At 39.6% G+C, this 16,905-nt stretch overlaps 1 protein-coding gene across 4 annotated transcripts in view; it reads right to left on the minus strand.

Moving 5' to 3' along the window:
- The window catches only part of SHANK2 (SH3 and multiple ankyrin repeat domains 2), a 480,993-nt gene extending 467,004 nt beyond the window's left edge, over positions 1-13,989 (minus strand). For all 4 annotated transcript variants that reach the window (XM_089521401.1, XM_089521400.1, XM_089521399.1 and 1 more), the window contains exon 1: positions 13,686-13,989. The gene's annotated coding sequence lies outside the window, so the exon portion shown is untranslated. The remainder of the gene's footprint in view (positions 1-13,685) is intronic.
- Positions 13,990-16,905: the final 2,916 nt, after the last annotated feature.

Raw genomic sequence — 16,905 nt, forward strand, 5'->3', positions numbered from 1 at the left:
GCCAGGAGTGTGGCTATGGGGTGGGCAAAATGAGGGCACTTCCCCCGGAAAATTCTCCCCCCATTAAATTTTTCTTCAGTCTGCAAATTTCTAGCATTGTAATAACTCTTTGTAGGAGGTGGCAGACACAGTGCAAACTGGGATGGGAGAGTATGACTTTTTAGAATTTGGACCTTATTTTGTAAAAGCAGCTGTAGTTTCTGCAAGTTTTGCTTTCAGGTAGAATAGCTTTCTCTGGTTTGTCTTGAAATCTTCTGAATCATTCAGCACACATCCTGTGAAACCGAACATATGAGCATTCAGATATACAATGTAAGCATTCAAAGAAAAGGAGTAGGCCAAGTTACCAAGGAAATACAAATACAACAAATAAAAAAGTTCTAAGTGTGAATGATTTTCAGTGTCTAATTATCTGAGATGCTAAAAATTTGGGGACTGAAGGAAATTTTCATGGGGGGGGGTAGAATTCATATTAGGGGAAGTAGTGGTAGTAGTACTAGTACTTGTTATTTCACATCTGCCTCTCCCCCCAATAAAAATCCTCTCCCTTGAATTGAGGCAGGGGACAATAACAATTAACAAACAACATTTAAAACACAGATCAATTTAAAAAGAGAAATAAGATATGCACATATTAAAACCATTCACATTTAAAATCTATCATTTAAAATATACAATTTAAAAATAATCTGGATAAGTCTGCCAGAAGGGATTGGTCATTAATACTCATTTAAACTCAGAAAGCATATTCAGTTGTTGTATCTCTTCCAGCAGGTTGTTCCACAGTCTAGGGACAGCTGAAGAAAAAATCCTATGGCTGAAAGTTGCCAAGCTAGTCTTGGCAGACTGGAGTAAAGAGGACCTTAACATACAGACAGATTATATGGGAGGAAGCAATCCTGTAGGTAACATGGGCCCAAGCCATGTATTGCTTTAAAGGTAATAACCAATGCTTTGTACCTTGCCCGGAAACTAACTGGCAGCCAGTGGAGCGATTTTAATATTGGTATAATGTGATCACTCCTGGATGTCCCAGTAATCAATCTTGCAGGTGTGATTTGAACTAACTGAAGTTTCTGAACTTAGTAACAAGGTAGTTCAATGTACAGCTCATTGGAGAAGTCCAGCCTTAAGGTTACCAGTATATGCACTACCATCTTTAGGCACTGTATTCATTTTGCCTCCTCTTATAGCTATACTCCTAATTGGAGCACTATTTTTAAGTAGAAAGGCAAGATAACAATACAATCAATCAATCAATCATAGCATAGCATAGCATAGCATATAGCCCATATATTTAGCAAGAGCACACAGGACTTCCAAAAAGAGTGCATGGCTTCCTGTCAGGTTTCCACCATAGCTCCATGAAAAACAAACATAGCTAGCACCTAATTAACAAAGAAATCATGTGCCAGCTGAGTTTTTTCCCCCCTTCATTTCTTCAAGGGGAGACTAGTAATTTGATCCCATACAACAGGAGCTGGAGATCCATCAACACACACGTGATTATAATGCAAAATAACTCAGCTCATGTCTGGTCACAGCTTTGGAAAAGTTAGATTTGGGGTTATAATTTCTAGAATTGTTCAAACAACTATACTAATCAGGAGATTCTGGGAGCTGTAATCCAAAAAGTAATTTTCACAGACTCTGTATCTGGGCATATGCATTTCAAAACAAACAATCAAACAAACAAACAAGAACAACGGTGGTTTTCCTGAAAATGACTTTCACATGAAAGCACATTCTTTCCTGATCAGTTATTAGAAATTAGCCTTAAAAAACATAGCCATTATATTGGTACAGTCAGAGGGATTACAAAATCTAAATGTATGAATTAATCAAGAGCACTCTGCTATGTGTGTATTTTATTTTGTAGAGGGGGAAACTGTGTAATTAACCAAAAGAATCATTAGTCACACATTTAACACTGGTTCCTTGTGAATTTGGAATACTGGAATGGATGGTCATATGAAAAACAAGCAATAACAATAAGGAATAAAAGTGACAGAGTTCTATTTCCCTCATCTCTTCTTCTATTAAAAGATTAAACACTTGGCAGCATGCAAACTATTCTTTACCCAGGAAAGAAAAGCAAATAACCACACAGACATTTTGTTAAGAAACTTTCCCAAACAGAATCAAGGTTTGCTCAGGACTTCCTTTCAGTGAAATGCCACCAGGCACACAACTAGACTATTCTGACATAAAGAAAAGTTTAGAAAATTTAAACCTATCAGTGAAGTTGAAGCTCAGAAAGCCAAATTGGGGCTTCTTGTGTAGTGCATTTGTTGCTTCTTTGAAATGTACTTGACGAGAGAAGGAATATGACACTGTTCCCCTCCCCCCTACATCCAGCTTCCTTGTCCCAAACAACCCATCTGATACATAAAACCTTACCTGTGACATGACTCAAAGAAATAAATCCTCAAAATCAGTCAGTTCCTAGCAGAGCTGGCACTAAAAGGCAAAAAGGTAGGGGTGTGTGTGTGTGTGTGTGTGTGTGTGTGTGTGCGTGTAAATAAATAAAAAGAAAACTTTCCAGGGACTGTACTGACTTCCAGCTGCGAACGCAGAACAATGAACCCAAGCCAGGTTGTCTAGCAGCCCAGCCTCCTCTCTCCCCTGCCAATTACACACCACACCAAAGCCAAGTGATATGTGGGACTAGAGAAAAAAAGACTGGGGGGAACATTTAGCCCTTCTCAATGGAATTACCAAGGGACTCTAGGCAGAGCATTGTCTTTAGAAATGGACAAAATGGAGCCGAAAAGTACAAAGAAAAACAACTACCTGTTGTTTCTAGCATGTCTAAAACCAGAAAAAAGGAGAAATAAAAGATGGTACCCCTTCAGGTACCAAATCAGAAGGAGGGGGCTTGATTGTGACATGGGGCCTGAACAGACAGGCCAAAATAAAGCTGCTTCAGATCACTCTGGAGGTATGCTGTTTAAATGATGCATGAGTCCTAAGAGGCTGGAAGCTGTGCCAACGCCACACTCCAGCCCTAAGGACTGGAGCACAGCTTTGGCGCGCCTTCTGGCCTCTTAAGATGTATGTGTCATTTAAACAGCATACCACCAAAGTGACCTAAAGCAGCTTTATTTTGGCCTGTCTGTTTAAGCCCATGATAAAGGCCCAGATCCTAGGCCCAATTTAAGCATGATAAACAGAAACCAGAAGAAGTTACATGTGGAATATTCACACATCTAGCATATACTTTAAATTATGCTTCCAGGTACTATATATGCCAGGTACTATATAAACAAGGGATTATTAAATGCTAGATTGATATGTTTAACATTTCACACCTTGTGGTAAAACCCCCAGATTAAATGAGACATCTGATGTCACACAGGTTAAATTCTTCCCAAGCAGCTCACAGAAGCAGCCTCTTCTGCATGGAGGAGGGACTTTTTAATGTAAGGGATGATTATAAACATAATTTCTCCCATCCATAATCTGAAGTGGCCCAACTCATTCTATCATCTTAGCAACATTCTGCATCAGCAGGCATTTGCAAAAACACTTTGAAGGCATTTCCCTATACAGCATAGTGTAGTCCAAACACAATGTAATTAAGGCATGCATCAGAAGAAGTCTCTTCAGGAGTGGGCATAGTTGGAACAAAAGCCTTAACTGATATATTATACTGGCCACTATCAAAGACTGGGCATCCAGATTCTGCCACGGTTAGTCCTAAATCCCATTAGAATCACAGAATTATAGAGTTGGAAGAGAACTCAAGGGCCATGAAATCCAAAGGCCTATCATGCAGGAAAACACAATCAAAGCACTCCCGTCTCTGTTTGAAAACCTCCAAAGAAAGAGACTCCACCACTCTCTGAGGCAGTGTGCCAACAGCTCTGACCGCCAGGAAGTTCTTTCTGAAGTTTAGGTGGAATCTCTTTTCCTGTAATTACTAATCCAAACCAGAGTAGACCTGCTGAATCAATGAAATTTATGCAAGTGTTGATTTACTAAGGGGTTCTCCAGACTGCCTCTTTGTACTGCCGCCCCTTTACTGGCCGGATTAGGGCCGTGGCAACCTGATGCCACAGCTCCAATCCGGCCTCTGGAGAGTGCAAAAGGGAGCTGCAAAAAGCAGGTAAATTCCATGTAAATATTAAATAACAATAGAGGATCTGAGGAACATCAGAAACCAACAGCTCAGAGGCCACAGAGCTGAACAATCATTCTCCAACAGCACCCACTAAACTAGCCCTTTCATAAGGACTGGACACACAATAAAACAATTACTTCAAGCCCTGTTCCAGATGGGTAATCCACAAGACCACTGTGGACCCCAAAAAGGTCCTACAAATGCTGCATGGGCATGTTTCCTCATTCAGTTCTCAGCAAAGATATTTCACTAAGGTGACCAAGCCAGTTACCCTCTAACAACCCAGCCAGAAGCCAGGCTGTAATGGATCTAAATAATCCATCTCATCCAGGAACCATTACATCTGAGACAAGAAATAGTTCACCATGTTGTCTAAGGCTTGAGACAGGCTAGAAATTTTCCAATATGGTGGAATTCAGGAAATTAATAGCCTCTGTTTTTTATTTATTTAAAAAAAACACTTTGTTCCATATTGTTAAAGTAGCTAAAGCTAAATACCTAAAATGGTTACAGTACTTTTTTTTTTGAAGAAAAAGCAACCACACATCCTAATCTAAAACCCCCTTCCAATGTTGCTTGAATGCCAGCACATCTTTGCTGACCCTTCCTTCCTCGGCTACTATTTTCCCCTGAAGTTGTTGTTTGCAACCTCCCTCTCCCACATACACAAATAACTTTAATACTGGAATAAATCAGGATCATTAGGATCAGGAAGAATGTATGAATAGTAAAGGGAGTGAGGTAAGAAAGAACAGGAATGGGTAACTATAATAAAGAGGGTCAGAGGTGGAAGGCTATAGAATGATGGATGCAGAATCCATAGCAAGAGAAACTCCAAACAAGTGTTGATATACTTCTCAATGTGTGGATATGTTTGTATGATATTGCATATGATGGTTTATGTTTGTCATTTCTTTTAAAACTCAATAAACTTTATATATAACTTTAAAAAAATACTGGAATAAATTACAGTCGGCCCTTCTTATACATTGATTTTTTAAACACGGATTCAAGCATACACGGTTTGAAAATGTTCAAAAAAAGTATACATTTCAAATATCAAACCTTGATTTTCCATTTTTTATAAGGGACACCATTTTGCTATATCATTATATTTAATGGGACTTGAGCATCCACGGATTTTGTTATCCACGGGGATCTTGGAACCAAGCCCCAGTGTATAACAAGGGTCCACTGTACAACAAAGACAAAGCCTCTTGGTTTTCACCAGTCCTCATAGCAGAGGTTTATTCCAGTTAATGGGGATGGCCCACATGAGCTACTGATGTGTTCTTCCTTGGGGGAAATGCAGAAGACTTTGAGATTTAGATAGCAAGTTAGAGAGTGTCTTGTTGCCAGGTTCATCATTGACTAATTTCTGGAAAGTGGATGGTACTATCAAATCTATTCTTCTTTGCAACTTGTATTTTACCATTATGTTGGCATGGCTATGCTTGTTCACTTATAGCAGGAAGGTGAGGGACTTGCATCTTATTGTAACTTTGTATGTTCCAAATATAAACTCTGGTGAAATAGAATGCAACAGAAAAAGAGGGAGACTACACTGCACTAAAAGTGGATTAATTCAGCAAAGGAAGCCATAGCCCTGAGTTTGCAAGATCTGAGCTGGGCAGTTGATAACAGGGGCTCTTGGGGGTCTTTTGTTCACAGAGTCAGTGTAACTTGAAGTCAACTTGATGGCAAGTAATAACAATAACAAACTAATTTCTAAAAAGGAGGAAGGGAGAGGCAGTGGGGAAGGAACATAGCAGTACCTTTAAAACTAACTGTTTTTTTCTTTTGGAATGAGCTTTCATGGATGCTAATTCCTACAAAACTTAACTTAGTCCCTTAAAAGTGGAAACATTTTGTTTTTGTGATTCATTAAAATCCCACCCCATTCGAAATGTCAAGAGCCAGTACAATGAAATCAAGATATATACCAGACCAAAGGCAGGGAACATAAGAAGAGGCATGTGGAAATGGAGAGTCACTTTAATGTATCATCACACAGCTTTGTCGTCTAAACAGTATTATACTTTAACTAAAACATGGACTTTTCTGTTTGCCTGTTTACTTTTTTGGAAAGAAACATCAAAGAAAACTGTTGCAATACACTGTGTTGATTTTTCTCCCACTCCAAACCTACATAAGTGAACAAGGTCAGACAAGGACATGGGAACACTGGCTACAAGAGGAAAAAATACAGATAGAAAAAGATAAGAATTTTAAAAAACAGAAACTGAGTTTATGTCTGTAAAAAGACACAATGTGAATTATTAAACAGCCAGATTAACATATTGAAGCATTTTTACTTATACACAGAAACACAGGTAGTAATGTGTACTGCTTGTATATGTGTGTATTGTTAACATTTAAAGCAGGAAGATCCATGTACTGTTTTTACAATGGAAACATAACTCTTCTGTTTAAAGAAATCTAAGGAATAGGCATTAATTCTCCTTTCGTAATTAATTATATATGCATACATACTGAAGCATAATTCTATTTGCACAAATACCCAAGAGCAACCCATGGTTCTTGCATTAGCAAATAACCTTAGTCACACAACAGATGTGTAGAAAATGAACATATGGAAGGAGGAGGTAGATTGCTTCCAGTGACTCCACCCCACTCCAAATATTCATCTGAAAGTTTGAAAATAGCTTACATGTGTAGAACTACTATGCAGGTAGGTTCTGTCCACAGAATCAGCAGAACCAGATCATCAACTACATGGAGAGCATCTCCAAGCAACAATGTGTATATGTTATGGCTACCAGGGGAAGGCCAGCCCAGTCCCAATCCTCTCTCAATGAGTTCCACAAGTTTACTCTAAATGTATTTACTGAGTGAATAAAACTATTTGTAACTTTAAGATATACTAGCCTGAATATGTACATTGCCTTGCAAAAACAAATAGTATAACAATATATGTTTCTTGAACCAAAACCAATGTTAGTTAATTAACTAACTAATTAATTAATATAGATTCTCAAATTCACCCCAAAGCAGTATCAAAACTCAGCTAATATTTATTATTGATTTCATTCCATAGGCTTCAAGAATACTCCATGCTATGCTACCAACAGCAAAATACCAAATCAAAAGTTTCATGTACAGACAAACATAATGCAAACATTGGCAATGAGCAGGTCCCTTTAAACAAATGATTGGGAAGTAATGGTACCTACACTCTTTAAAGATAGGTCTGAGACCCTTTGATTTCTCTGATTCAGTACCTTTAAAATTATTAACAATGCATACATTAGTGTTACAAACATGCATTAAAATCAACCACCACAGTTGTTCCCATAGCTTAGAAAAGATGGGGGGGGGGGGGGTTCTACTACAACATGTAGTCAACATGTATTCTGGTTAATTCTGGGATTCATTTTTCCAAAAGGTAACTTTTGCAAATTCTGGCTGCTTCTCAAATGTTCTGCCTGTTCCTTTAGTCCAACAATAACCTTTCTATTTTCCTCATAAGTAGAAGTTAAAAGCACAACTTGTGGCCCACCAAGCTTATTAAGTCTACAAACCATGCTATATAGCCTACAAGGCTCCTCAATGCAGAAAAAGCAGATTTTACTGATGCCTCCCCTTATTTGAATAAGAGGGTGGTTTCAGATTTTATAGGTCAGAAGTGGAATAGACTTCACATAAAGTCAGAAGAACAGAAATTATTTATCCCCACCTTTTCTCTTCATAGAACTTTTCTCTTTGCAGAGTACCTGAACCGCAACTCTCAGCATTCCTCATCACTGGCTAGAGGTGCTGTAGAAGTTGCCATTCAAAATCTGGAGGACCATAAAATTCTTGAAACCTATGGCTACCCTAGTCACTCACAACTCTGCTTGCCACAACATCTCTCCTACTGAAACATTTTTTTTTAATCTGGGGTATGAAATCAACATTTTTGCTGTCCTAGTCCACCAAACTCATGGTTTTTCTCTCAAGCATAGCAGTAACAAGTATCAAACCATACATCATGGAGAAATACAGCATCCTTTGCCTGTCTAGCCTGCCATCTCTCAAGAAATCCTGAAATTGTGACCTGTAAAAAGGGTCAAACTAAAGACAAGTCCTTCAAAGAATGGTTTCCCTTCATTAGCTTCAAGAACAATAACTTTTCAAGCAAGGTACATCAATATTCAAAATCGACAAAACAGTGATACCTTTATGGAGACAACCAAAATACAATAAATGCATAAAATGCATAAAATACATTTTGAAAGCTTTCAAACATGCCCACCCCGCATATCTTTTCAAGCAAGCACAGCCAGTGGTAAGGAATACTGAGAGTTACAGTCTCCTGAGAGTCATATTGATTCCAGGAAAGATATATTTTGATTACCTGCTTAGAAATACCTCTTACAAAAGTAGCAGCTGCTGACCTGATTGACTGTTCCAAAATTTCTTGAATCTGGTTAAACTTTATGTAATGATAATCACTTGCTCACTGTCTGTAAGCCCATTATGTTACTGCTTGTCTCATTTACTCATTGTAATTTCTGTCTGCTAAAATACATTTGTAAAATCTCATTGTCAAAAAAAAAATTAATATATATTTTTTAAAAAAATAGAAGTCTACACACATGTTCCCTGTTTCCTTCTAACCTCTTTCTTATACCTGGTCTACACATAGTGGAACCAGGTGGCAAAGCATTACGGAGGGGAAGACCACATCACATTAGGATGCCACATTAAAATTCTCCCTGATGTAAATAAATAAATTAAACATTCCTAGCAAGTAAAACATTAATAAACCAGGAGGGGAATCATCTGTCCCTGTGCACTCTTCACTCTGCCATGTTTCTATTTGTGGTAGGTTTTTTTTTTCCCCCACTGCTAAGGAATATATAAAAATGGTACTTCCCACCTGAAATCTGAAGTGGTATTGTCCACCTTATTCCTTCAGAACAATACCATCCTCCTCCCTTATGCCTTTATTCTGCTACATTAAAGCCTTAAAACCTTGAAAACTTCAATTTCAAGCAAGAAAAATTACAACCCACATTGAACACAGCCAATAATAAACATTGCTAAGAGTGGAACTTAAAGAGTAAATAAACAAGGCAAACCCCAAAACATTTTTCCTGAGTTTCAACATTCCCTATGAGTTCCATTTTTGAGGGATTTTCCTCATTCTTTCCATGAAGACATATACAGAGTCTGACCCAGTATGGAAGGAGGGGTCAACCTGTTTGCACATTTTCTTGAGAAACCAGGGGACAGAGTATCAAGATTCAAATCCATTCAGTGAATTTCTCTCATATCAAATGAACGGATGAATACATCTCCTTTTTGTATGGTATAATGAATGGGTGGCCAGTATAATCAGACTTTTTAGAAACAGCAGTCCCCACCAAATGCCCCACTTTTGTTTCAGTCTGAGCAAGCTGTCCGTAGAAAATATATACTATGCACAGTCAGAGAATTGATATCTCAGCCCAAAACTCACTGAAGCATTCTGACCCTGCCTAAACCCCAGCTTAGTTAATGAGAATGATAGCTGCATTAATATATGCAATTAATGAAGCACTGTGACCTGAAAAGATCAGGATGTTTTCCTGCTCACAGTATTGCCTCTGGCCAAGCAGTGAAGCAGAAGGAAAATTCGAAGGAGAGTGTGCTGAACTGCAACTTTCTCTTGTCCCTTTGTACTAGGTATAGCTGAATGGAAAAGAAAGCACACTCACTCCAACTTCAAGTATCACCTCTACATGTTGCTAAACTGGTTGCCATATCTATATCAAGGAAAACCCAAGTTACTTGATAGGAAATAGCAAGCTTTTCTTCAAGCTCATGATACAGTGAAGGGACAAAATTGGTATTACAGTGGGCTCTTGGTATCTTCTGGTGTTTGGTTCCAGGCCCCCCTATGGGTATCCAAATCCATGGATGTTCAAGTCCCATTACATACAATGGGGTAGTATCTCTTATATAAAATGGCAAAATCAAGGATAACTTTTTGGATTTAATTTTTTTTTCAAGCTGTGGATGTTTAAATTCATGACTGCAGAATCCGTGCATATGGAGGGTTGAATATAGTAGCACAGTATCAAGACAGAGCATATTTTGCTTACCTTTTTCACTTAAAGTCTCAGATAAAACACAAAGATTTGGTATGCACTGGAATTTAATTCAAGGGCCTGCTGTGAATACCAAAATTCATGGCTTCTCACTTCCCATTCTATATGCTGGTGTAATAAAATGGAATTTCTTACATACAATGGCAAAATCAAGGTTTGTTTTTTGGATTTTTAAAATACATCTATTTTCTAGCCATGGGTGACTGAATCTGTGGCTATGCAATCTGTGGAAATGAAGGGCTCCATGCTATGTCAAGGTTAACCATACCTCAAGATGTCTCTCTGAAATTAATGGTACAGTACTTGAATTGAGCTTGACTGACTGGTCTACCCTTAAGTACTAAGGTTGGATCCAAACCATAATTTGTTTATTATTTATTAAAATATTTACAAGCGATAATGCTGAGGACTGAACTACTGTTCTTATATAATGTTATTTCCTTTAAAGACACTACTTCATAAGTCAAAAATGGTTGTTACTGTGGCAAGACAGCTTTGGGAACTAAGACTGCCACACTTTTCCCTGGTACTTAAAATATTTCTCGGTGAGCAATTCAATGGTTTAAGATTTTCCCCAATATCTTCAAGATGTCAAAACCTCAAATTTCCATATGTCACTTAGTTGTTAAAAGTGCAAGAGCCTTGCCAAAAATAAAAAATGGTGAGAATCATGTGGAACATGCCCACCATCTTCTCCTATGTTTACTATCCCCTAACAGAAACTATAAGTCTTGTACAGCTGCATAACAGGAAAAATCCTAACAGACAGCATTTCCTCATCATCAAGTAGGGAATCTGTCAACCATTTCTGATACAAAAGCATATGCATTAAAAAAAAAAAAGAGGTGCCACACTTCTTCAAGAGGTGCCATCTGCTGTTGAAGTTTTCTACAGGACTTCTAGTGGGGCTTATTTCAAAAGGTCAATGAGTTACTGTTTCCAAAACAAAACCAACCGGCAAATGGCAATTTAGAAGACAAGGAATAGACTCAAGGATTGCGCTTTTCCTTTCTTCCATTTTTAGCCTTTCTTAACAGGGAAACATAAGTTGCAGCCACACTGCAGGCTTAATAGAGTTTGACACCACTTTAACTGTCATGACTCTATCCTACAGAACCCTGGGATTTGTAGTTTGTTGTATGGCACCAGATCTCTCTGACAGAGAAGGCTAAGCATCTCACAAAATGACCAATCCCAGAATTCCATAGCACTGAGCCATGGCAGTGTCAAACTGCATTAATTCTGCAGTGCAGATGTAGTCTTGGAAGACAAGGAGGCAGAAGCAAGGGCTGAAGTTTTCTTCTTTTTCCACTTTCCACTTTTCTTAACAGGTGAGGAAACATCTATTCAAATATTTATGGATTTTATTTTTAGCCTATACCTATCAGTCAGAAATCTGTGTTGTTCTCTTTTAGAGACATGGGTCCAAAACACATGCCAGAAATAACCCAGATGGAGACCGCTTTAACTGCCCTGGCTCAGTGTTTGGCAATCCTGGGAATTGTAGTTTTGTGAGACATTTGGCCTTCTCTGTCAGAGAGCTCTGGTGCCACAATAAACTACAATTCCCAGGATTCCCTAGCACCGAGCCTGGGCAGCTAAAGCGTTCTCAAACTGGATTAGTCCTGCAATGTGTATTGGAACTTTAGACACGATTCATCATCCTCATTTCATCCTTCTTCATAGGAGAGTGACTAGGGCTGCATCCACACTGGAGAAATAACCCAGTTTGGCCCTGCTTTAACTGCCTTGGCTCAAGGCTATGGAATTCTGGGAGTTGGAGTTTGTTGTTGTGCTCCACTCTGGGCCCCACAACAAACTCCAACTCCCAGAATTCCATAACCTTGAGCCAAGGCACTTAAAGAAGTGCCAAACCAGGTTATTTCTCCAGTGTAGATGCTGCCAAAGATGTATGCAAAAGAAGCAATATGCATAAATCAGGAAATCAGTTAAACGGTTTAATATAGATTTAGGATTTCTCCCACTGACAAAGCCAGGTCGAGCTTTGAGTCGCCTTAATACTGCACATCTTTTGCCAACAAAAGAGACTGGCATCCTCTTGACCAGTTTTAAAACCCTCAGTCCCCACACACTTGTTTCTTGAAACTTGAACTCAATGGACTTGACTTGCCCAAGGTAAGCCTGTTTCACAGGAGTTTATCAGACAAGGGAAATTGGAAGTATAATCCAATGGCAATCCGAAGGCAATCATGGGGTTTCACGTTACTGCGTGATAGACTACCACATGCAATTTTGGGCAATGGCAACCAATTTTTGGACAATGGGAAGTCAGTTCGAATGCAATTCGAATTCATGTAAATTTGCTGAACTAGCAAATTCACGTGAATGCGTTCTGGCCCCACTTTCTTTCCTTCGAAATTAAGAGATATTCCTCCTGTGTGATAAACTCCACAGTCCCATCCTCCTGCCACTAATGTCAAGTAACAAGTGTGCAGCAGAAATGTAGTTTTAAAATGGCGGTGCCTGTTGTTAAGCAGTCTTTTCCCTTTATTTTCTTCATCTGTTCACACAGGCAACCTTGGCCAGAACTATTTTTCGCAACAAGCCTGGGGTGTGTGTGTGTGTTTAGTTGATGATAATAATAATAATAGGTAATAATGATTAATAAAAAAAATACTAATTGTCCTACACATTGTTGCTGTGTGCGTTCAAGCCTCCAAGTTTCCAAATAATAGGTAATAATAATTAATAATAATAATAATTGTCATACATATTGTTGTTGTGTGCATTCAAGCTTCCAAGTTTCCAAATAATAGGTAATTAATAATAATAATAATAATAATTGCCATACACATTGTTGCTGTGTGCCTTCAAGCCTCCAAGTTTCCAAATAATAGGTAATAATAATTAATAATAATAATAATTGTTGTACACATTGTTGTTGTGTGCATTCAAGCTTCCAAGTTTCCAAATAATAGGTAATAATAATAATAATAATAATAATTGTCCTACACATTGTTGTTGTGTGCTTTCAAGCCTCCAAGTTTCCAAATAACAGGTAATCATGATTAATAATAATCATCATCATCATCATTGCCCTACACATTGTTGCCGTGTGTCTTCAAGCCTCCAAGTTTCCAACTTACGGTGACTCTGAGGCAAGATTTGTTCAGAGGAGGTTTGACCTTGCCTTCCCCTGAGGCTGAGAGAGTGTGACTTGCCCAAGTGGGGCTTTTTTTTGGTGGGGGGAATCAAAATTAAAAATCTCACTAAAAGTTCAGTCAGGGTTTCCCAAGGCAAGGAAAACACACGCTGAAGAAGGCAGGAGGGAATGAGGGAGAGGGGGAAGAGAATGAGAATAACCTTCTGGAAACCAAAGGTGCCTCCAATTTTCCAAAAGCACACCTGAAATGAAAGCATTGTCTGTTCCTTGAAAGGCGTGGAGGGAAGGGGAGAGAGGAGAAAGCGAGGAGCCCTCTCAGGCAAGAGTCCAAGCTGCTTCTTACCTGTTAGAGCAGACAGCCTTCCTGGCTCTCTCTTCCCTCCTTTACCCCAGCCTCAGTCCAGAGGGGCTGCTTCTGCTGACCCCTGTGCAGCTCCTTTTGTAATCCGTCATGGCTTTCCACACACAGAAACAACACACACACACACACACACACACACAACCTTTCCTCGGCAGCAGAGGCGCAACACTGTTGAAAAGTTGGGGATATCCGCTGCCAACGCCTCCTCCTCGCAACCAAAGGCTCCCCTGCGCGCCTTGCAAATGGATGCAATGTGACAATAAATGGGCGACCGGTGCCTGCCTCCTTCGCCTGGCTGCCTGGCTGCCCCCCCTGAGGGGAAGAAGAGCTCTCTTCACGCCTCACTTCCAGCAGCTCACCCCAGATAAAGGCAGGCAGAGGGAGGGAAAGAGAGAGAGAGAGAGAGAGAGAGAGAGAGAAGAGGGAGGCTCTGAGGCCAACTAAAGGCAGCCTTTCCTGAGGGCAAAGAGGACAAGACAAAAAAGCCACTAGCTCTCTTCCTTTCCCGTCTATAAACATAGGGTGACCAGATGCCCTAACCCCAAGGGAGGACAAGGCGCCATGAAATGGAGGACGGCCCAGAGAAGAAAAATATGCAGGACATGACCAAAGACAAGCTCAAAACAGTTTAGCACACTGGGGACAATTGGAAGTATAAACAGCAATTAAAACGTCATAATCCCCCACTATGTTGTCTTCAAATTGCTATTATCCTGTGAATAACTCTTGATAATCCTGCAATTGCAAAAATGGTTTTCACACGACGTCGAGGTGAAATGTGATTAAAATGCCATTATCCCATAACCAGGCAAGAAACAGCAGCAAATCATTCACAGAATTTTCCCATGAATGACTTTTTTGCTGTTTATTGCCTGGTTATTCCCTGGTTATTCATGGGATAATGGCTTTTGTGTTAATCTCATTTTTATCACATTGATTTTCACAGGTTTAAACTCCACATTTCCCCCTGCGTGATAAACTCACTCATGTAATAATGTTAATATACTCCTAGTGTAATAATGTAAATTCATGCTTCTTGGTCATGCTCAAAACAAAAGACCTTTTGGAATTCCTCCTGGACAGGAGGTTGAAATGGAAGACATGTCCTGGGAAAAAAGAAGGACCCTCTGGTCACCCTGTATATACATATACCCACAGCTCAAAGATACACTTCCTCCCCAGGAAAGTCCAGTGGAAAGGTGGACATGGAGGACATTCCAGAACAAAGGGAGGACATGACCGAAGAAAAGCTAAAAAAAAACAAAAAACATATGTCTATAAATGTAATAAATTCATGCTTCTTAGTCCTGCTCCAAATGGAGGACCTTTTGGAATTCCTCCTGAACAAAAGGCTGAAATGTAGGACAAGTCCTGGAAAAGGAGGATGTGTGGTCACACTGCCCGCTACCTCAGAAATATTCTCCCTCCAGAGGAAAGTCCAATAGTAAGGTGGAAGGAGTTTTCTTGTTTCCCACACTCTTGTTCAGTCCATTTCAGGAACAAAGGCAGGGTGATGACTGTAGAACAAATGCCAAAGACCATATTGTGGTAACACCTTTATTGGGTCAGCTGAACAGGTTTTCTTTTTTGTTCCTTGTGGGTTGGCTTTGTAACAGGTTTAGCAGGATATGGATTTTGGAATAGGAACAAGGAGTGTGGGAAGGGGGGCAGTCAAGTGTGGGGCTGACCCATTCTTGGAAGCAGTCTGTGTATGCTTTCCTCAGCCATACTACAGAGCAGCAGGCCAGTATTTCTAACATACTAACATACAACAAGATACTCTCAACTATAAGTCAACCTCATGTCAAGGGCAGGTTTTGGGTCCAAAATTAGGGATTTTGATATGACCCATGGATAAACTGACAGTAAAACTTGGGGCAGGTAGCAAAGGAGGAAGAAGAAAGAAGAGAGAGAAAATGATGCTAAATAACTTGCAACATTTCAGCAGGCATAAGTATGAACCCCCTAAAGGTGGGTAGATGAGGAAGTTGTTGTGTGCCTTCTTGGCGTTTCCAACTTATGGTAACCCTATCATGGGGTTTACTTGCCTTCCCGTGAGTCTGAGAGAGTGTGACTTGCCCAAGGTCACCCAGTCAGTTTCATGTCTCAGCTGGGACTTGAACCCTGGTCTCCAGAGTTGTAGTTCTTAAACAACTATGCCATGCTGCTACTATAGCAAATCATGGAGGTGAGACATGTGTGGGATGTGTCCAGACACAGGCAAAGCTAAAAAAATGTCAAAAAGAATGTTAAAAGGCAAGACAAAGGAAATGGTGACTGCATTAGCAGCAATTATAGCCTTTAAATTTAATGTGCTAATTCTGCCTTATTATAACCCAGAACAGCAGACAAACATACACAAATGTCTTTTTCAAATCCTACAGTGCCTGATACCTCTCAGGGCTTATTTGAGGAAAAGAGATTCCACCTCAACATTAGGAAGAACCTCCTGATAGTAAGAGCTGTTCTACAATGGAACGCACTCCCTCAGAGTGTGGTGGAGTCTCCTTCCTTGAAGGTTTTTAAATAGAAGCTGGATGGCCATCTTTTAGGAGTAATTTGATTGTATATTCCTGCATGGCAGGGGGTTGGACTGGATGGTCCTCAAGGTCTCTTCCAACTCTATGATTCTATTATTCTAAGTTTCAAAGAGATGCTGCCTCCTCCATTTTCCCACCCAGGCATTCAAAAAAGTCAGAAACAGCACCATGGTGGAGAGAGTAGAGGGGGCCACCGCTTCTTTTAGGTTTTCCCAGGATGGACTAAGTTCTCGCCTTTTGCCACTCTACTCAGAGAAAAGGATGGCTCTTGTTTTGATAAGCGTTAAAGTACAGTACTTACCTTGATGCTTGGATAAATCGACCCAGGTTTTTGGGGTCAATTTTTTGACTAAAATTTTTAGACATGAGTATACATGGTAGTATGTATAGGCAGTAATGAAAGGTATTAAGAACCAGTGTGTTGTAGTGGTTTATGTGTTAGACTAGGACTTCAGAAGACCAGGTTTAGAATCCCTGCATGGCCATGGAAACCCACTTGCTGACCCTGGGCAAATCCCACTCCTAACCTCACGATTTTCCACAATAAATTTTCAACAGTTCTATATTTAAAAGTGTTTGAGAGCATCTGCATGTATGGAACTAATATTTTTGTGTTCATTTTAGCTGTTTAACTTCATAGGTTAAAGCCTGAGCACATATAC

The sequence above is a fragment of the Sceloporus occidentalis genome, unplaced genomic scaffold (assembly GCF_023333645.1).
Source record: "Sceloporus occidentalis isolate IW3139 unplaced genomic scaffold, rSceOcc1.0.p SCAF_4, whole genome shotgun sequence".
NCBI lineage: Eukaryota > Metazoa > Chordata > Lepidosauria > Squamata > Phrynosomatidae > Sceloporus > Sceloporus occidentalis.